Source organism: Alexandromys fortis, unplaced genomic scaffold (genome assembly GCF_014885135.2).
Source record: "Alexandromys fortis isolate MF-2015 unplaced genomic scaffold, M_Fortis_MF-2015_v1.1 scaffold_35, whole genome shotgun sequence".
Classification (NCBI taxonomy): Eukaryota; Metazoa; Chordata; class Mammalia; order Rodentia; family Cricetidae; genus Alexandromys; species Alexandromys fortis.
Window position 1 is genome coordinate 7,480,741 of NW_026067913.1, and position 22,604 is coordinate 7,503,344.

Consider the following 22,604-nt stretch of genomic DNA (forward strand, 5'->3'; position numbering starts at 1 on the left):
CCACGGGGCCCCTGCCCTAAATGTCATCGGGAGGGCCACTGGTCTGTGGACTGCCCCCGTGTGTTCAGTAATGCTGGGGCAACGGGCCCAGAGGCTCCTCAGGCCGACTTGCTGGGCCTGGCCCTGGAGGACTGAAGGTACCCGGGCTCCATCAACAACCCGACCGCCACGCCCATCTGCAACCAGGAGCCACGGGTATTGATAACCGTGTCGGGTCGTCTCATCTCATTTCTCTTGGACACCGGAGCAACATACTCGGTTCTAAGGGAATTTTGGGGACCAACCTCCCCCTCAAGCTCCCCTATTGTTGGGGTGGGAGGACAGCCTTATCTACCTCACCAAACCCCGCCTCTCAACTGCGTATTTAGAGGTATTTTTCTCAGCCATTCATTCCTGGTTCTACCAACCTGCCCAGTTCCACTCTTGGGAAGGGATCTTCTGACCAAGCTGGGAGCTTTCATTTCTTTCGCGCCCCCAACCCGTTTCATTCCAGATTCGTCGGTGACGCAGCTGCTGCTTCTCCTGACCCCGCGATCTCCTGACACTAATATGTCTTTTCCTCTTCCAGCCTCCCAAGTGAACCCTCTCGTGTGGGACACCCAAAATCCCGCTGTCGCTGAACACCATTCCCCTGTTGTTATTCAGTTAAAAAACCCCACCGGATACGTCACCCAGGCTCAGTATCCCCTCTCTTCCCAAAGCCTCAAAGGGTTAAAACCTATAGTCTCTGACCTTCTGAGAAAAGGGCTGCTTCGCCCCACCTCTTCCCCCTTTAACACTCCAATATTGGCTGTCAAAAAATCTAACGGAACTTATCGTTTGGTTCAGGACCTCCGGCTCATTAACTCTGCTGTGGTACCTCTACACCCGGTCGTGCCTAATCCTCTCACTTTGTTGTCCACCATTCCTTCAGGGACCTCCCACTTCTCCGTCTTGGACCTCAAGGATGCCTTTTTCTCTATTCCCCTCAGCCCTCAATCTCAAAACATCTTTGCTTTCACCTGGACAGATCCTGATACTAATTTTTCTACACAGCTCACCTGGACCGTTCTCCCTCAGGGATTCCGGGACAGCCCACACCTCTTTGGCCAGGCTCTGGCCTCTGATCTGCTTTCTCTGCCTCTCCCTAAATCAAAGCTTATACTCTATGTCGATGACATCCTGCTGTGTAGCCCATCTTTGGAGACCAGCAGGACTGACACTGCCGCCTTATTAAATTTTTTATCCAAAAAGGGCTACAGAGTCTCACCAGGCAAAGTTCAATTGTCCACGACTCAGGTAACATATTTGGGATTGACCATAACCCCAACACAAAAGGCTATTACTCTGGACAGAAAAAGACTAATTCAATCTCTTGCAGTTCCTTCCACCAAAGAAGAGGTTTTATCATTCCTGGGAGTGGCTGGTTTCCTGCGTTCCTGGATACCCTCCTTCTCCCTCCTTGCTCGCCCGTTATATGAAGCAGCTCTCGGCTCTCTACATGAGCCCCTTCTTCACCCCATCACAAAACCTTTCCGGAGACTCCAGCAGGCCCTGATCCAAGCCCCAGCCCTCCATCTTCCGGATTTAACCCGCCCCTTTTCTCTTTACGTAGCAGAGAAAGAGGGCTATGCCCTGGGAGTCCTAGGACACCAACTGGGACCCTCCTTTGCACCTGTAGCTTACCTATCAAAGAAGATGGACCTTACCACCCGGGGCTGGGCACCCTGCATACGTGCTTTGGCAGCTGCTGAACTTCTTATTCGTGAGTCAAAAAAGCTAACCTTTGGAGCACCTACTACAGTTTTCTCTCACCATAACCTGTCTAACCTCTTAACCTACAAAGGTCTACAAACCTTACCCCCTTCTCGAGTTCTTTCCCTTCAGGTGGCGCTGATGGAAGATACGAGCATCAATTTCCAATCTTGCCAACCTCTCAATATTTCAAATCTTCTACCTCAACCTAATGCTAATGATTCCCCATCTCACTCCTGCATTGAGGTCCTAGAGGACCTACTACCCCACCCCTCACATATACAGGAGGGCAGTCTGTCCCAGGCTACTCACACCTGGTACACAGACGGCAGCTCCTTTCTATGTGACGGGACGCGCAAAGCAGGTTATGCCATAGTGTCAGATACAGAGATAATCGAGGCCAGGGCACTACCTGCCCTTACAACAAATCAACAAGCCGAACTGATAGCTCTCACCCGAGCTTTTCAGTTAGCCGCGGGACAGTCTTTAAATGTTTACACAGATTCCAAATATGCCTTTCATATTCTGTTGTCTCATGCAGCCATCTGGAAGGAGCGCGGACTTCTCACGGCGAAGGGAGGATCCATTACCAACTCAGAGCATATTATGAACTTACTAAAAGCTTCTTATCTCCCTAAAGCTATAGGAATTATTCACTGCCGGTCTCATCAATCTGACAGTTCCATTGTCTCCAAGGGAAACAACCGAGCGGACAGAGCAGCTAAGATGGCAGCACTCCAGAATACAGGCCTGCCTCGGCTACCTCAGGGAGTATTTACAGTACAGCCCACAGTCCCACAGGCATCTCCCAACACCCGACAGATCCTGTCCTACCTACACCAGCTTTTTCATCCCAATGAAAAAGCCCTACTTCATTTTGTAAAAACACATGTCAAACCCACACCTGACGATATCAGGTTTTTAAAAGCCACCACTGCTTCCTGTCAGATCTGCCAAAAGTCAGATCCCAGGACCAAATATCGCAGCTTCCCTTTTCCTACCCACCAAGCCAGAGGTTCTCTCCCGGGAGCCGACTGGCAACTGGATTTTACTCATATGCCCACAGTCAGGAAAATTAAATATCTCCTGGTTCTGGTGGATACAATGTCTGGATGGGTTGAAGCTTTCCCCACCTCTAACAAGAGAGCCCAGACAGTCTCTGACATTCTTCTCCGAGAGATTATCCCTAGGTTTGGATTCCCAGCCTCTCTCCAGTCAGATAACGGTCCAGAGTTTACGTCACAGATCTGTCAAACCCTGTCCAAGGCACTCGGAATCCCCTGGAACTTTCATATCCCCTACCATCCACAGTCTTCAGGTAAGGTAGAACGAACTAACCGCTCTCTAAAGACAGCCCTTATGAAGATGTCACAGGAACTTCACCTCGATTGGGTAAGACTTCTGCCCCTTGCTCTTCTCAGGCTCCGGGCCCTCCCCAAGGGTCCCCTCTTCATTTCACCTTTTGAACTTATGTATGGGCGGCCAGTTTTAACACCCGGCCTCTCACCAGAAACCTCCCCCCTGCCCGATCACCTGCTCACCCCTCTTCTTTCACACCTGCGTTCACTTCTATGGGACTTTGCGGATCACGCTCTACCTCAGCCCTGCACTGACGCATGTTTTCCACCAATTAAAATAGGTGATGAGGTATTGCTCTCACCCCCAGGTCAACGCCCCTCACCTCTTGCCCCTAAATGGCAGGGACCCTTTAGAGTAATTCTTTTAACTCCCACAGCTGCTAAGCTAAAAGGGGTTCCCCACTGGATCCATCTGACACACCTCAAGCCCTTTATTTCCACAGCTCAAAATAATCCTTCATACACGGTAACCCAGACGGGACCCTGTTCCCTTAAGTTCCAAAAGACACCTGGCTTAGCCCCTCCTACCCCATCTGCCACCTAATTCTCCTGCGTTAATACATCTTTCCTTCTCCAAAATTCTAAATAACTATTCAGCTGCCATTACAGATCATCAAATACGAAGCCAAGGGCTCCAGCGGTAAGCAGATTTTTAACAAAGCCACTTAACAGGTCAGTTCACCTAAGCAGATTCACAAGCGGCTCAGTAACGGAATAAGTATCATTTAATTTTTTTTCTTTTATCTCCTTCTTTCTTTTATTCCTAGGACTCCTCCCCCACCCCCTAAGTTTCCCCTCTAACCAAACCTTCCAGATCTCTTCTCCCTAATTTCTTTCTCCACTAATGCGATTTTTTGCCTTCCAGCATCCCAGTGACTTCTTCAATCAGCCAGCCCAGCTACTCAGAAGGAAAAACCGGACGGAGGTGACTTCTTCAATCAGCCAGCCCAGAACGCCAGCGGACCAACTGAACATTCCCTGGACCCCTCGACGCCCAAAGTCAGCAGGAAGCAGTCATGAGAGACCGGGCTACGCCCCCATTCCCATTCCCTAAAGACCCCCCCCCCAATTTTAATTTTTTTAATAAACTAAAAAGGTTGGAATGTTATTCCTTGGAAACTACAGCTCCCAGACTTCCCCTGGGTCACCTGCGCGCGCTGGTCGCGCCCAGGTGAAGACCATCACTCCCAGATAACCTTGCGCCCGCAGTTAAAAGCGAGCGCTCCACGAGGTTTCTCTCTCTTGCTCCCTTCCCCCCTTGTGTGTCTTGCACGCCCCGCCCTTATCGTGTTCCCCTCTCCCCATTAAACGCACCCACGTGGGAGCTGCGTGTCTGTCTCTTCCTTTGCGTGCCGTCTATCCCGTGTTTGTCCACACACCCACGCCGCCCCGCCGCCGTTTTTAAGGAATATTATTAATTTAGCGTGTAGACACCATGCCATGCACCCTTAAATGTTCTTGGGGGAAAATGACATTTTCTTACTCCGCCACAATACCATTGTTCACCTACAAATTAGGAATAATCTCCTTATGCTGTCTACATAGAATCAGAACTACCTTTCCCAGTGTCCCGAGGGCCGCATCCATCCTGTTCCTACCCCAGCACCTAGCTGAGGGCCTGACAAACAGATCAATGGGATGGTAATGAGGGACTAGATGAACGCATGGGTGGATGGAAAGCCACGTGGGTTTCGGGGGTGGGGAGGAGATTTGAGCAGTGAATTGGCTGGGCTGGTTGATGCTCTGGGCCCTACCCGCCCCCAGGGTGGGCAGGTCTGGGGAATGGTCAGGGATGGTCTGCTTTGAATGAAACAACAGGAAGGGAGGTTGCAAAGCAAGCTGAAGAGTTCTTTCATGGTATCAGCATGGATGGCCAAATGGTGTCTCTACGCTTTTTCCTTTCACGTCAGAGACAAAGATTTCTTCCCGTCGCTCATCTTCGGTGGCAAGTTATAAGGAAATAAATATGGAAGTTCCTAGAATTTGTGGCCCCTTGAACTTATTTTAAAGATTTATTTAAGCCAGAAGAGGGTCTTGGATCTCCTGGAGCTAGAGTTACTGCTAGCTGTGAGATGGTTATAAGCTGCCCAAACTCAGGTCCACTTGAAAAGCAGCCAGCACTCTTAACAATTGAACCACCCATTTCACCCCCTCAAACTTCTTAGGTGCAGCTGAGACCCAGAAGCTTCAAGGTTCAGCATAACAAAGTCTGTTGGAAAAGCAAGGTTAACCTTCTGTAGAGTTTCACCAATAATGTCCTACCGAGATCTCAGCAGTCCCTCCCATAATGTTCTGAACAAATGTGTCACTTGTTCACATTTGTTAAATGAGCCACTTAAGCCCAGCATTTTCCTCGCAACGGAAGAGCCCGCAGACGACGTTTCCAGGCACGGCTGCTACTGAAGCTTTAACCATAAATTATTGCGTGGGGCTTAATAGAAGGAAGACAAGCTCTGGGGAAGACCTCATGCACAAAATCACCGCGTATATTTGTGGGTGATAACAGACGTAAACACTGATGAGAACAAGAGGTGTGGCAGAGATAAAAGAGCAGGGGGTACTCATTCGATGTCACCGGGAATTCCTGGCACTGGAGCTGCACGGCAGGGGTGCGGCTTCTTCACTCTGGCAGCAGAAAATCCGTGTTAGAGCCATTTGTTTCCTTCCTCTTCCCCCTTTAGCCTTCAAACAGTTCACTTAAATATCTGCTGAATTCACTCCGAGAGGTGCCTTTGCTGTTAGTGAGGTCCGCCCCCCTTCTCCCAAAAGAGTAGCAACTGTTTATGTTGTTCAGAGAAGCTCTCCATCCCCCCAAAATCAAATAAAAGTCCGAAGACACCGTAAGTGAGAGGGGCAGCTTGCCTTAGGCGATGATCAGGCATGATTCGGTATTGCTCCTTATTTGCTCTGGAGAACTGCTAGGAACCTAAGATGTTTCTAATTTACTCTCTCTCAGTCTCTCACACAAAGAATGGCAGGCACACATCTCTTTGGGATGAGTGGGGGCAGATTTCCTAGTTTGTCCAATGGTTTACTTGGCACAGCAAGTGGCTGGGTTTGTATCTTCTGTTCTTTGCTTCTGAGTTTGTCAAAGTCCAGACCAGGAGGTACTCAGCCCACCTGCTTCCAAATCAAGCTTTTGACAGCTACCCACGTCAGCACAGGACACCTACCTACCATTTCTTCTCTGGCTTCAGTTGCCAAGATGTGCCCTCGGCTGGCTGGTTTCCTAGGTCAGCCTTGTTCCTCACGTGTCCATGTTGTTCCACGTGCTCCACACGGGGCTGGATTTCTGGAGGAGGCTTGGCCAGTCCCGCCAGTGTCAGCTTAGCAAACGTGAGGAGTTGGATGCTGGTTTGTAGCTCAGAGGAGGCATTCCAGTAAGAAGAGAGAATCCAATCAGACTGGCAGAGAACAACCTGTGGCTCATGGCTCCGCGCTGGGCCTGATACACCTGCCGTGGCCTGCTCACACGCCTGTGGGACTCGTGAGGTCCTTTCTCTTTCACTATTGTCAGACCAGAAATGCAGTTACATGATAGGGTAGATGCAGAGGAACACTTAAGCCAACTTCACTATTTTCTGAGTAATCTTTTAGAGTTTAGAAGAGAAATGATCGGACTCTATCAGCTCCAAATAGTCTCAAAGTCCTCAGGTAAGGGTCAAGAGTTCAGGTATCGAGGGCGGGCTCTCTAATGAATCTCGACTTTCACCCCGAATGTTTTGGTTTCTATGACTTTATTTTGGTTCTGATCGCCTTACATTTATCTGAAAAACTATAAAGATTGTAATATTTTCACTTCTTTTTCCTGTAAGGGTAAAAGGGTCCCATGCTGCATAAAGAAATCCTCCCTCACTTCCCCCTCCCTCCCCTCTTTTCCTTTTTCTTTCATTCTCTTCTCCCTTTACTCTCTCCTTTTTCTTTCCTTTCCTTCTTCTCAACCCTTCATTTCTTTGGTTATCATTTTCCTGTTATCATTATTCTTCCCTTTTACCTGTCTAATCTATCTATCCATCCATCCATCTACTCATCCATCCACTCATCTATCCATCCACTTACCCATTCATCTATCCATCCATCATCCACCCATCTGTTCATCCATTCGTTCATCTATCTATCTATCTTCCATCTATTCATCTATCCTCTCATCCATCCACTCATCCATCTGTCCATCCATTCATCCACTCCTTTATACATCCATCCATCCATTCATCCATTCACTCATCCATCTGTCTATCCATCCATTCCTAAATTACAGCTCTTAAATTATTAAGAGGAACTTCCTGGTTCTGGTAGTTGGGGATTTAATGAACAGATTCACTCTTCCTTGTTCTTTTACAGGTTTGACACATTTGCATTTGTCTTCCGATATTTGTCCTACCACCTGTGAAAACAAAGGTCTCAAAGCTGCTCACGCCAAGTAATTTCCCCAAATACCTTTAGTATACATTACTTTCTCTCTGTTATCCAATTAATTTCTGATAATACTCAGTTTGGAATTGTATCATGCAAACTTGTTTTCTATTGCTGTTAAAACAATTTACCACAGACTGTAGCTTAAAAGAACATAAATGCATCATCTTAAAGTTCTGTAAGAAGTTAGAAGCTCAAAAGTCTGAATCGGATGTGGGCCTTTGGTCCTCTGTTTCCCTAGCTCCACAGACTGCCTGCATCCCTTGGCTCATGTCCCTCTTATATTCAATGCCAACACAGTAACCCTTTTCTGATCCTGCTTCCATTGTCCACGAATGGGACTTTTGGGTCTTTTCTGGAACTCTATTCTTCTGCCTTGTTCTTCCACATCTGGGGGCTCTTGTGTTCCTATTAGAACCACAGAATAATCTAGAATACATTTTTTGTGTTGTGAACAGTGGACTGGAAATCTTAATTATACTTAAAACTTTAATTCATCCCTGTGATATCCTTCACACATTCATAGGTCCTAGACCTGGCATATGGTTAGGATCCAGTGTGAATGAGTGTAGGGCCTGGGTCTACTCTTGTTCCTGGGGTTCATCTTGAGGACAGTTACTGGTCAGCTAACTAAAACATTCTGTTTGTTCCTGTGCTTCCCCTGCCCTGCCTGGTGATTAGCTAGCTATAGGGCGTTCAGCTGATCTCCTTTCAAATGACCCAGGTCTCTTTGTGTGTTCTTTCAATCTCCAGGCCCTTGCCCGTATGGTACCGTGGCAGGCGAACTGTACCCAGGGGGTAACACAGAGTCGGGTGTTACAAATGAGACTGTTTCCCCAATGTCTTTCTCAACACATTCATTATTGGTGTACAAAGAAGCTACTGATTTTGTGTGTTGGTTTGGTATCTTGCTACCTGTATGCATTTATCTGTTCTAAGAGTTTTCTGGGGGAATCTTCAATCTTCTATGTATGGGCTTTATAACACCTACAGACAGGGATCTTCTACCCTTCCTATTTGTGGCCTTTTTTTCTCTTCTCTTCTCTTCTCTTTTCTTTTCCTTTCCTCTTTCTTTCTTTCTTTCTTTCTTTCTTTCTTTCTTTCTTTCTTTCTTTCTTTCTTTCTCATTAGTAAGGTCTTCAAGAACCATGAGAAAGTGAATACCCCCTGTCAGTCCTGATCTTGGTGGAAGAGCTTTGGCCTTTCCCTCCTCTAATACAGTGCCGGTAGAGGTTTGCCAGAGAGAGCCTTTGCCATGTTAAGGCACAGTCCTCTTATTCTTAGGTTCTTTAAGAATTTTGTCACTAAGGAACATTGGATTTTGTCAAATATCCTTTCTGTGTCTACTGAGATAATCATATGATTTCTGTCCTTGAGTATATTTTATGGTGGTTCTTCAAACAACAGAAGTACCATGTGACCCAATTGTCCCATCCCTGGGGCCATGCCAAAGCCGTTTAAGCTAATGCACCTCGGAAATACACGTGCATCTGTGTTGATTGCAGCACCATTCACAATAGCCAAGTGATGGAACTAGCCAAGATGTCCGCCACCAGGCGGATGGAGGCATTAGGACTTAGACACCGTGAACTCTTAGTCAGCTACTTAAGAAAATGAGATTGTGTTACTTGTGAGCAATGGTGACAATTGGAGATGATGATATTAAGCAAAAAAGCCATTTTCAGAAAGACTAACATGGTGCTTTATTTGTAGATTCTGTATTGTATATAGAGGCATATGACTATTTTAATATATAACATAATAATGGGAGGGAAATTGGGGAAAGAATGGCGGTGAGGGGAGAGGAGGAGGAGGGGTGATAGGTGAATATGTACAAAATGTATGATATACTTGAAATTGCCTCTGAAACCCATCACTATGTAGAATATATCAAATAAACACTATGAACATATTATATAATTATAATTACTCGCCTATATATTTATGTATGCACACACAGATATTTCTTTGTTTTTGAAGTTTTCTTTCCCCTTTTGATGTATGGAAACTTTGATTCAAATAGACTATGGCCTTCTTGCAGGCATGACACAGCAAATTCTCTTGCTTTCCTGTGGTTTTTGTCTTCGCCGGGGCCTTTTTAATAAAGTGCCAGAACTTAGAATTTTCGCAATTGCCTGCTGATGTCTTTGGTTATTTTGATTCCTTTGGTCATCTTTCTTTCATTGATTACATTGCTCCAAGAAGTTTGCATACATTGAGTCCAAAGGGACCGGTACATCACCTTGTATGTGTGTTGGCTGATGTCGTTTTCAGAGCCGTCTTTGGCTGATGTCTTCAGAGCTGTCTTTGTTCTGCAGTGGATAAATGCTAAATTAGGATCCACGGGTGTATGATGAGACAGAGACAGAGGAAGAGTGTAATCACACAACTGTCTTCCATTCTCCCCGCTCCCAGGGACAGATGGCTTCCTTCATGTGAAAGCCGAACCCAGATTGTCGACTAAGGCCAGATACTAGTAGCCCTGACTTCCTGGAAACTCCCAGAACTTCCTTTTATAGAAACCCACATGATTTCCAGCAGATTCCAGAGAATTCTGCCATTAATTTGGAACTGACCAAGCATTTCATGCTCTATCTATATGATCAAAGAATTTTGTTTATCCAGAAGTTCAAAGACAAAGGACAGCATTTTCTCTTGACGATCTGTAGTCCTTTTTTGTTTTGGCCCAATTAAAAGCAAGCATTTAAGAAGTTTTGTACATATAACCCCAGCATTCAAGGGGTAGAGGAAGGAGAACCCTGAGTTCAAGGTCTGACTGAGATACATAGTAAGGGCCTGTTGCAGACAGACAAACAGACAAACAAGAGATATGTAGTAAGGGCTTGTCACAGACAGACAAACAAGCGTTCTAACAGCTCTCAAGACTGTTTCGTCTTCTGGCTTTGTTGGAACACTGACCCACAACCGAACTGTACACCAGAGGACCACGTCAGCATTGAGATGCTAACTGAGAAGTTACATCTAGGAAATAGTACAGCAGCCTCCATAGCAGCAGCAGAGATTTGGGAAGAAGAGAGCACTTGTGGAAGTCTGATTTTGTTCTTGTAAAAACAGAAGCCCTCACTAAAATATCAGTGATGTAATATGTGATCCAGCCATTGACTGGATATAATGCGACAGAGAGGTGGATGATCTGAGTTGTGCAATCATTATCCGAGTAATTTTAGAGCATTTTGTCACCCCCAGAAAGACAGCCCGTACTCACTGGCAATCAAGCCCATGTCCTCTCCTTAGCCCTTATGGTCTTAGGCAACTATTAGTCTACTCTCTATTTCTTCCTTTTTTTTTTTTTTTTTTTTTTTAATTTTTAAAGACAGGGTTTCTCTGTGGTTTTGGAGCCTGTCCTGGAACTAGCTCTTGTAGACCAGGCTGGTCTCGAACTCACAGAGATCCGCCTGCCTCTGCCTCCCGAGTGCTGGGATTAAAGGCGTGCGCCACCACCGCCCGGCCTCTACTCTCTATTTCTATAGCTGTGCCTGTTCCAAATAGATTTGGTGAACAGAATCACACTACATGTGCTCTTTTGTGATTGGCTTTCGTCACTAGAAATGTTCTTAAAGTTCATTTATATTATAGCGTAGGTTATTGCTTTATTGTTGTTGCTGTTGTTGTTTTGTTTTTGAGACAGGGTTTCTCTGTGTAGCCCTGGTTGTCCTGGCACTAGCTCTATAGACCAAGCTGGCCTCGAACTCACAAAGATCCTCCTGCTTCTGCCTCCCAACTACTGGGACTAAAGGTGTGCATGACCACCACCCAGTATTACTTCCTTTTTTAATTGCTCAATATTTTATAATATAAATCTACCTTCCTTCCTTACTAGTTACTAGGCGTTTGGATCATCTCTGGGACTTGACTGTGTGAATAACGCTGTTAGGGAATTTGTACACAAACGTGTGTGGATGGAAGTCTTCATTGCTTTGGAGTGTATATCTAGAAGTAGAATTGCTAGATCACATGATAGCCGTGTTTAACATTGTGAGGAAATGCCAAACCATTTTCTACGGTGGTGACACCATTTCACATTCTCACCAATGGCATAAGAAGGTTCCATACAAACATATTATCAGGTCATTTAAAAAGCCATCATTCCAGTGACTGTGAACTAACCCATTCATATCACTGTGGAATCAATCATTTTCTTTCTACTGTTACTTATAAAAATTCCCAAATCTTAAACACCTGATTGGTCTAATAAAAAGCTGAACAGCTAATAGCTAGGCAGTAGAGGGATAGGCGAGGCTGACAAGTGCAAAGACAATAAGTAGGAGGAGGAATCTAGGCTTGAGAGAGAAAATATGAGAGAAAGAAAGGGAGATGCCTCGGGCCAACCAGCTAGGTAGCTGCTGGCCAGTCAGACACAGAGGATGCAGTGGAAGTAGGGCATACAGAATTAAAAAAAAAAAAAAAAAGTTAAAAGCCCCAAGGCAAAATGTAGATGAAGAGAAACAGGTTAATTTAAGCTATAAGTGCTAGGTGACTCAACGCCCTCTTCTGGCCTCCACTGGTACTGCATACATATGGTGTACGTACAATATAGTCAAAACACCATACACATAAAATAAAATTAAACTAAAAAAGATGGTTTCCATTTTCACTTATTTTTTGTAAAGCCTAGAGGTTATATAAATGTATAAGTCAGTTTCTATACAAACAATGGCATTAACTGTTTTATATTTTTCTTATGTTGATTGGATACATGTGCTAAAATTTCTCCCTTCATCTATAGTTTGAAAATTTCCCCACAATAAACAAATATTAAATTGTAATGAAAAGTAGCTTATTAAATTGTATCAATGAGTAGAAAAACGGATTTTTTTTTCTCTCACTTGTGATAAATTATTAGAAGGAAAAAAGCAAATTGGGGTGGGAATTCAGACAAAATTACTTTCAAGTTTTGTTCCAGCCTGCAAGACTGTATAAAGATATCGTCAAAACAGACCAGGGAACCGGGTGACAAACTGAGGCATAAGTCATCTTCTCTAGGACCAAAGGGGAACTATTTAAACCAGCTTCAGTGAGACAAGACATCTTGGAAAGGCCCAGACAGAGCTGGTCCTTGCTCCTACGTGTAGCCCTGGTTGTTTCTACTTTGTTCCTGTTGCTGTGAAACTCCCTAGTGCTGGCTCACTGCTCCAACAAACCCTGCCCAACCCCCAGGAACTTCTCAGAACTCCGGCTCCATCAGAGGATTGTGTTCAGAATAAGAGTGGGATTCCAGGGCCAAGTGCCAGTTACTTTGTCCCCCTGCTGCACGTTTGTTTCCCCTGTGCCATATTAATAGTCTGAAATACCTAATAGAACGCGTGGTATCTTATGGGATCCAAAGGCACAGCTCTAGCTGGAACTGAGGATGGAATAGACTCATGCCCTTGGATGCTGGCAGACCCCTGCTCATTTCTCCTCTCCGCATCTGCTGCTTTTTCTCTTGCTGCTCTTAGGCTCCCAAGGTCACAGGCCAGAAATTTGATCTTCAATAGCTCCCAGAGTGTTCACTTGTTAGGTATGGCTGCTTGGAGAAAGACTGGTTCAGCTCAGCCTACTCCCTTTCTCTGTCCCTTCCTTTCCTTCTTCCACTTTCAGATAGTAAGAGAAAGGACTGAATGGCCCATCCTAAGTCACGGGCCCCTTCCTGGAGAATGTGTGGGAGTTTGGACGGGAAGGGATTGTGTTGTCCCACTTCCTTTCTCCTCCTACAACGGTATGGGTGGAGAGGAGAGATGCTCTCCCTCCCTCCTTCCCTCCCTCCATCCTCTCAACCTCTCTCCCTCTCTCTCCCCATCTCTCCCTCTCTTTTTCCCCACCTCTCCCTCTTACCCTCTCTCTCCCTCCCTCTCCCTCTCTCTCTCTCTCTCTCTCTCTCTCTCTCTCTCTCTCTCACCCTCTCCCCCCCACTACAGAGTTACGCACACAGGTATATGCAAAATATATAATCAAGAATAATGATTCAGAAATGCAAATGACAAATCTAAAACAATTTTGCATATAAATAAATCAGCATTTAAATAGCTTGAGAAGTCATTATTGTACAAAATCAGTCTGTAACTGAATAGCCCCCTGATAACTAGAACTCTGTATTCCAAGTGACTTTGTGCAACAAGTCTTAAGGAAGATGGGAAGTTTTAGAGGAAGATAATAATCCTGACTACAGGAGTAGAGGGACTTGCTGTCTAGTGCACAGACCTCATGGAGCTAAAACATAATATTCAATAGTGCTAGATCTTGGTTGGATCTTTACCAGTTCTTCACAAGGAAGTGAAAATTATACCCAATTTCCAGAGTAGAGTAAGAACCATTATATGTGAAAATCCTTTAGTTGAAGGAGTCAAAATGTTACTAAAGAGTTGCATGACATTCCACTTCGGTTATTTTTTTTTTTTTGAGAACCATTACAACAAATTTATTTATTTCTGGTGTGAAAAATAAGAGGGCAAGTATGTCATCGTACTTCAGGAATTTTTGCTGCAAGATCAGACCCCTTGATTGATCACTGATCTATAATTTCTATTATTTCATACTTAGTAGTTGGGATTCTCTGTATTTTTATGAATTATATCAATGGCTTTATTTTCTTAAAAACAATATTCAAATCAAGTATTTTACCTCTCATGGTTATAAAACCACCTTACCATGCATCACAGAATTCAAACTAAATGAAACAGTCATTCAAAGCCCCATTCCCTACACAGCTGTTATAATTTTGTATATAAAAGTGTATTTTATCCCACACTGGAGCACCGGACTGAGCTCCCAATGTCCCAAGGAGGAGCAGAAGGAGGGAGAATATGAGCAAAGAAGTCAGGACCACAAGGTGTGCACCCACCCACAGAGACAGTGGGGCTGATCTATTGGGAGCTCACCAAGGCCAGCTGGACTGTGACTGAAAAAGCATGGGATAAAACCGGACTCTCTGAATATGGCGGACAATGAGGGCTGCTGAGAAGCCAAGGACAATGGCACTGGGTTTTGATCCTACTTCATGTTCTGGCTTTGTGGGAGCCTAGCCAGTTTGGATGTTCACCTTCCTAGACCAGGATGGAGGGGGGAGGACTTTGGACTTTCCACAGGGCAGGGAACCTTGACTGCCCCTCAGACTGGAGAGGGAGGGGGAGAGGAGTGGGGGGAGGGGGAGAGGAGAGGGAGGGGGGGAGGGAAAAGGGAGATGGGGAGGGAAATGGGAGGCGGGGAGGAGGTGGAATTTTTTTTTCAATAAAAAATTATATTACAAAAAAAGGTGTATTTTATGAAATTTTCTGTGGTACTTCTGTTCAATATTGAGCTTACCTTTCTTTCATAATCATAAGGGTTAGCTTAGCAATGTGTAAAAATTGTACAAAAATAATGGATATTTAGTTATTTAGGATCTTAAATTCTCTCTCTCTCTCTCTCTCTCTCTCTCTCTCTCTCTCTCTCTCCCTGTTATAAAAGAAAATATGTCCTTTCCCAGATTGTGTCCATGCAATTTTGAGTGCCCTCTGTACTCATGGTCTTTGACAGAAAATAGCTTCAGATAATCCTTTTTTATGGGGGTGTTGCACCCCATCAGGCAAGCCCATCACTTGTTTTCTAGAAATAGCCCAATAGGAGGGTGCTGCGCTGAATGATATCACAGTGACCCAGTTACCCTTCCCCTCTTTGTAAGTACACAGAGAAGAGGAGATGCTCTACACACCCTACACACCCTTGAGAAGAGAGAAGGGGATGTTTAGAACTCCAAAGCTGAAGGCCCACTAGAGCCATGCCTATATTTAGAACAGGGATGCACTGTGTTTCCAGTTTGGCATGGAGCCAGTGTCAGAGGCCTGGGACTTGGGGTCAGAGTACAGCTTCTGAGATATCCTCCATGCCTGTCTCGCTTCCCTGGGGAAGTAACCTCCATTAACTAATATAGTTTTGTTGTTGTTGTTGTTTTTGTTAATAATTTCTCTGGGACAAATCACCCTAAAGAAGATAAAGGAGTCTAAACATACTTGAATGACTCTAGGTAGACACTGACACATTGTTTGGCAGTACTGTTTCTTAAGATTTTCCTCTGGAGTTTCTGTTTTCTTTAATTCTCAGTATCATCTCTGTTCTTGTTTTTCATCACTCAGGATAGTCTCTTGCTCCATCAAGAACTACTGGTAAGTTGGCATTACTTTACATTTTTTCTCTGTTGAGGCTGGCCAGGTGGTTCAGAGCACTCTGTGCCTTCAGAGGACCCAAGCTCAACTCCTAGACTCTATATCAGGCCCCTTACAACCAGGTCTCATATATGCTCAAGCTGTGCCCAGTATCTCAGTTCACTTCCTGTTGCCTTTGGATCAAGATGGAGAATCTCTGCTCCTTCTCCAGTGTTATGTCTGCCTTGCATGCAGCCATACTCCCAGCTGCCATGCTCCCTGCCATGATGATAATGGACAAAACCTCTGAAACTGTAAGTCAGCCCAATTAAATATTGTCCTTTATAAGAGTTGCAGTGGTTAGGGCTGAAGAGATGGCTCAGTGGATAAGAGCATTGCCTGCTCTTCCAAAGGTCCTGAGTTCAATTCCCAGCATCCACATGGTGGCTCACAACCATCTGTAAGGAGGTCTGGTGCCCTCTTCTGGCCTTCAGGCATACAGACAGAATATTGTATACATAATAAATAAATAAATAAAAGAGTTGGTGGCGCACGCCTTTAATCCCAGCACTTGGGAGGCAGAGGCAGGCGGATCTCTGGGAGTTCGAGACCAGCCTGGTCTACAGAGCTAGTTCCAGGACAGGCTCCAAAGCCACAGAGAAACCCTGTCTCGAAAAACCAAAAAAAAAAAAAGAGTTGCAGTGGTCATGGTGTCTTCATAGCAATAAAATACCGATTACGACACCTACCTCGACAGTCAAGAACCTTTTCTTCCTTTCAAAATTCTTCATTTATTCATCCTCATATAGTACCATTTTTTGTGGAAGGTGATACAGTCACAGGTTTGGGGCACTAGGATGTCGAACAACATGATGGAGTGGGGTCATTATTCTGACTATTACCATGTTGAAAACTAAATTCATGGTGCTCTTCTTTTTTCAAATCGACTTTTCCTTCCAGCTTTTCTATCTCAGTGACATCATCAGGAACCATTTTTCCATTACCGGACATCATCCTAGGATCTTCCCTTTTACTCATTTCCTGCATCAGTCAATCAACCATTTGACCCACTAACCGGTCCCTTCTGATTTCTTCCCTCCAAATGGTGCCTATTCTAGCCAGTGCAGTGGTGCACATCTTTATCCCCAGCACTCAGGAGACAGAGTTCAAAGCCGGCCAACCTCACCTTTGAGGTGAATTCCAGGGCAACCAGAGCTACACAATGAGACCCTGTCTCAAAAAGACAAAAAAGAAACAGAGAAAGAAGAGTCTAGTTAGTTCTGTGGGTGCTGTCAAACCCTGGTTTGTTCCCAGCATCCTCTCTTACTTTTTGACCACTGTGACCTCCCCAGCCAACTTCCTGCCATGGCGGTAGTGTGTCTCAAACATACCATGGTGAAATTTGGAGTCAGAAAGTTTCTGGTTTGTTTTGCCTTTGTTCTTGGTACTGGGCATTGAACCCAGAGTCTCTCACGTGCTAACACTAAGTTATCCCGTCTTCCTTTCACTTTATAGTTTGAGACAGTCGCTAGCTGGGCTTTCCGGTCCTGCAGGGGTTACAGCTTTGATGCTTACCTGCATCACACACTACCAGGGAGGAGATGCAGGCACAGTCAGACCCCAAAGGCTGCGTTTAGGTAGACCTAACTCCTCAACATGGCCCCAAAGTTCATCAGCTCCGCAGCCATGTGAGCCTGGCGCTGTTGGCCTGGTTACTGAGACTAAAGGTACCCTTGGCTTGGAAAAGTTTTTCAGTGTCTCCTGAAACTGGCCTTCTCCAGTGTCCCCCTCACACTGCTCACTGTCATTTCAAACTCACCATCTGCAAAAACATCTTTCTTCGGCTCTACCGTTCTGCCATTAATTCCTCTGTCCATACTCTGCCCTTAGTGACCCACCCAACACACACACACACACACACACACACACACACTCGCACACCGCCATCTACCTAGGCACCGAAACTGACTGGACTTTTCTTGGGGTATTTCTTACCTTTTCCATACAGCTTCCACCATAGCCAGAAAATCCTATTTCACCTCGCCAATCGTGAACAGCCGAATGCCGGGTTGTCTTACTTCATCCTATATTTCACTGCCAAACGGAGTCTGGAACTATTGCTGCAATAAAGTCACGCCCTCTGTCAAAATCCCTCAGTCGCTCCTGGTCCTGTGTCACGTTAACTCCAAGCTTCCCTGTGTGGCCTTAAAGGCCCCTGGTAATTTGACTCGTACCTATCAAGTTTACTTGAGTCTCTGTGGTCCCACCACCTGCCCCAGACACCACGGCTGCCTCCCTGACCTCACTGCCCCTCCCCCCATGGCTTTGCCTTGAGGCCTCTCTGTGGATGCCTGAATATTCCCTTCTGCTATCTCAGACTTGTCCTTTAACCTGGTCGGCCACCTCCTCCCTCATGGCTTGACTCCCTAACGCAACCCTGGGCTCTCGTTTGCCTCAGAACTTACAGCGGACATGGCAGGACACAGGACGTCACTATCTCTTGCTCAGCTAACTCAGAGCCAGATCTGCTTTCTAGTCTCTTGTTTCCATAGGTGAGCAGTGCATTTTCCTTCTTCATTGATTCTTAGGATTAAGAAAGCAGAGACTTATTTTCTAGTTTGGGACTTGTTTACTGACTCAATTCCTTTTAGTATTTCAAGTAATGAAGGTATCGGGATGTTTGGCAGTTCATAGATTTATGTTGATTGGTGTGTAGCTCCTGACAATTGCAAACCAACCCTCCCCAGCTGCTGAGGAGATAGTAAAAATCACTAATGTAAGCTAAATAGGACCGTTCTAAAAGTTGACTCCCTGGCTTCTTTGTCTATCAAATGCTACTACATAAAACTACGCATTTGGGACGGGTAGGCGGGAGCAGAGGACTCAATGACTAGCCCCAGCCTCAGGAAATGTATATACTGGCTACGGGGAGAGTCGCAGAACCATCTAATGGTCTAACAAGAGACCGGGCACAAAAGGAGGCACATGAGAGCGGGGTGAAAGAAAAATAATTCAGATTCGTAGGACACTGAAGAAACAAGCCCCACACTATTTTCCTAACGGTGATGGCACCCCCAAACCGACACGAAGGCAGGCATCTCTACAGCTGGAGCACATGTCCACCCGCCTGAGACATGCTTCCCAGGAGGATTCCTCTCCACAGACTTGTGTGCCAATGTGTGACCCATTTTACAGACATATGTGCCAACGCATGATCGATTTCACAGACATGTGTGCCAACATGTGATTGATTCCACAGACACATGTGCCAATGCATGACCGGTTGACTGGTTTTGACACCTTTGCAATCTGGCCAGTTAAAAGATTTCCAGATCTCGCCAGTGAGAAGAAGCCATATTCATGCAGACCACGATTCTCAGGCCACGACCACCAAGCTGGCTACATGCGCGGACACACGCTCACACACACAACATGCCCAAGTCATTAGCTGTTTGTGCCCTCAACATAAAACAAGGAATTCCCCCAGATGAGTTTTAAATTCCAGAGCAATTACTACATCCAATTTGAAGAGCCAGAAGGAAGGCTCCTTCTGCCAAGTAGCTATTAGTGATGGGATTGCTTCTGCTTCGAAGTCGGTGCTGGATTAACTCCTAAAGTACTCAGTTACTTTTCAGATCATGCCGTGGTGTCTCGTGGCCTAAAGAGAAGCCACCATCTTTGAAACCCAAGGCGGTGGAAGAAAGGAAGGCTATATTTTCTTTTATATCGGAGCCTATTTCTAATGAGCTGGCTCAAAAGTAAGAACATCAAAAGCTTTTTCTCCCCCCTAGACAAAACAGTATTACATATCAAATTTCCTTAAATAGATGAGACATTTAGATCAATGCACTCGTAGCTGTTTGACCATTATAAAGACATAATCTGCATGGAAGCTGCTTATTGGAGGCTCTCGAGTTATGCTTTTGTTGTTGAATTGTTTTCAGAGCCGATGCTGCCTTGACAGTGTGTTTTCACGGGAGAGTGGCAGGAAGCAGAGTCTCTCTTCAGAAGTACTAATGGGAGACAAAGGGGACACTGGTCTGGGTGAAAATCCTGCGGAGCAGGAAGAGACACAGATGTGTGTCTTTTTACTTCTTCCCAGGCCCAAGGCAATCTGAGTCCGTCAGGTGCTCTGAACCATGAGCAAGTTGGAACTGGTCCCGAAAGCCTTCTCAACACAATGCCAGGAGATCACTATTGTCCCATAGGTGACACCTGGGGTCAGACTCACTTGTAACTTCCCACTTAGAAGGAATAAAAACTCAAAAAAAAAAAAAAAACAAAAACAAAAAACAAGAACAAACAAAAAGCAATCTTACCTTCTGAATTTGTCAGTACCCACCAAACTAGGGGAAAGAATCAGAGTTTAGTTCATTAATACTCTGTGGTTCCAGTTTCATGTCCTCCACCCCCCCCCTTTTTTAAAAAAAAAAAAAAACCACAGGATTTCTCTGTGTAACATCCCTGGCTGTCCTGGAACTCCCTGTGTAGACCAGGCTAGTCTCAAACTCATAGAGATCCTCTTGCCTCTGCCCCCCGCCCCCACCCCTCCCCGTGCTACAATTAAAGGCATGTGCCACCACTGCCCTAACATCAGTGGGACCAAAGTCTCATCGTGTCCTCTGACCTTGCTTTTATAGATCAGGAAACTGAGTCAGACTTGTACTGTGTCCTCTCTGCCCTATACTGCCCTTCTCCCGGGCTGGCCTCAGCCTGCACTCAGCAGATCCTTGTGATCCTGATTCTGTCATCTGTGAACTTTGGGACCGACATTTGGATTGCTTTGCACACACACACACACACAAAACGATTCAATAGTAATGTAGCAATTTTATCAATTGGTAAAAATTTAAATACAAAGTATTTCAGGGATTAACTTCGTGCCACAAAAGTACAAAATGATCCTGCGGGCGGCTTCCCCAGGACGTGGCTTGTGCCTTGCACGTGGGATGTGCTATGATCTCCCCAGACATAAGAAATGTAACTGCACAAGCTGTGATAGTCGGGGGCTGCTTTTGTCCTCTCCCTGGTTAAGAGAAAAGAGAGGTGCAGATCTAACATGAGTGGAAAACGCTGGACTAGCTGCCACGAGGATAATACCAGCCCCTCTCAGTTCAAAATACAGCTGGGATTAAGTTGTCTACAACTGCTTCTTAGGAACTTGGTTTCCACGCTCATGTAAATGACCAAGTAAAGGGAAACTCGCACACGTCCGTAATTCTAGCATTTGGAGGTGGAGACAGGAGGATCTGGAGGTGAATCCCAGTCTGTGCTACAGAAGAATTCCAAAGGAGGAAAGCAGGGAGGAGGACAAGGAGCACGAGAGAGAAGAAGGAGGAAGAGGAAAAATGAATGGCATCCTCCCCCCCACCGTTGGCGACCCCTCCCCCCACCCCGCAACCCCCACCCACCATTGGTGCCTTTTAAGGACTCAAAAAACTATTTAGGCTTCTTTTCTGGACCCCTTCAGTAGACAGAGTGCACTTTCCCTCACTTTGACTTTTCATCAGTGGGATTGGGCTAGCCTGGCCTCTCACCTCTTCTCTTTGAGAATGGCCACGTAGATTCACCTGAAAGTGAAAACGCCATCACCACCCACCGGCTACGTAAGTGGGAGATGGTTTTACTTGGTTGCCGTCTTAGTCAGCATTCTATTGCTGTGAAGACACCGTGACCACAGCAACCCTTATAAAGGAAGACATTTAATGGAGTGGTTTACAGTTTCAGAGGTTTAGTCCACTATCGTTCCAGCAGGATATGGCAGCACGCAGGCAGACATGGTGCTGGAGAGGTAACTGAGAGTTGTCCAACCAGATCAGCAGGCAGGGAGAGACAGTGGGTCTGACTTGAACATTTGAAACCTCGAAGCTCACCCCTATTAAAAATCATCTGCTTTCAAATGTTCCCAAGATCTGATACTTGAATGATAATCTCTGAGGCTCCAAACCCATGCATTGATAATTCTTAAAATCCCCTAGGTGTCTGAGAGGTGCAGGCGAGATTAGCACTGCCTTGAAGGGAGAGGAGGAACTGCTTACTGGAGGGTTGCCCCAGTTCTGCTGAATGGAAAGCCACTGCTGACATTCAAAGGGCATCAGGGGCACCCCATTGTCCCCCATGCCCTTCAATACTTCACTGTAAACGTAGCGTGCTCCCGGAGTGGAGCTGTGATAGCAAAGGGGCTGATCTCCACGCTTTGGGAAGCACTGGCTTACAAGAGAAGATTCGTGTATACCTGTTCAGTGCCACGATAGTGCTAATTCAGCCATGGTATTTATATCATAGAAACTGCCAAACACTACAACTCAGAGCTGTTTCTTAAATTTATCAATCGAGTTTCCCGCATTTGGGGAAATCGCAGGGGTCAGCACATCCGGAGTGCAATGGATAAGCCTCGCCCTGGGAAAACCACCTTCGTGATCATGGTATCTCCCCTGCCAGGTAAAGGCAAATTTACCTCTTCTGAGCAGCAGAGAAGTAAAATAATTTTATTCAGAAATCAATAGATAATGTTATAGTACTGGAGAGAACTGAAGTCCCTGGTCTTGGTCAGATCTAAGAGGTGGCATCACATTTGAGTCATGAATGAAGCCAGAGCTTGGTTCTCTCCCTCCTCCGGAGGGAAATAAGGAGAAAGCATAAAACCAAATAATTAACATATGAAGAGTCCGCTGTTGCCATGGTGATCCTGGTAGCACTGCACATATGCGGAAAGGATAGTAAGATTTGACACAAAACGTCTGTGGTGGTTTGAGTGAAATTGGCCCCCATGAGCTCATAGGAAGTGGCACTATTAGGAGGTGTGGCTTTACTGGAGTAGATATGGCCTTGTTGGAGGAAGTGCGTCACTGTGGAGGCTTTGAGGTCTCATATATGCTCAAGCCACGCCCAGGGAGTCAGACCATTTCCTGTAAGGCTTTCAGCTCCTTCTCCAGCACTGTGTGTGCCTGCAGGTCGCCATGTCCCACCATGATGATAA

At 45.6% G+C, this 22,604-nt stretch overlaps 2 long non-coding RNA genes and 1 pseudogene across 4 annotated transcripts in view; 1 reads left to right on the forward strand and 2 right to left on the reverse strand.

Annotated features, from left to right (window-relative positions):
- Positions 1 to 22,604, forward strand: part of LOC126499536 (uncharacterized) — a 315,160-nt gene that overhangs the window by 260,702 nt on the left and 31,854 nt on the right. The gene's annotated exons all lie outside the window — the stretch shown is intronic.
- LOC126499535 (uncharacterized) lies at positions 8,624 to 17,743 on the reverse strand. 2 transcript variants are annotated; one of them, XR_007591098.1, is made up of 5 exons: positions 17,621 to 17,743; positions 16,812 to 16,855; positions 16,375 to 16,477; positions 12,818 to 13,032; positions 8,624 to 9,817 (listed from the first exon to the last, which is right to left on the reverse strand). It is a non-coding gene; the product is annotated as an uncharacterized lncRNA (long non-coding RNA). The 2 variants fall into 2 exon arrangements; XR_007591099.1 differs by lacking the exon at positions 12,818 to 13,032.
- Positions 21,939 to 22,074, reverse strand: LOC126499631 (uncharacterized; annotated as a pseudogene).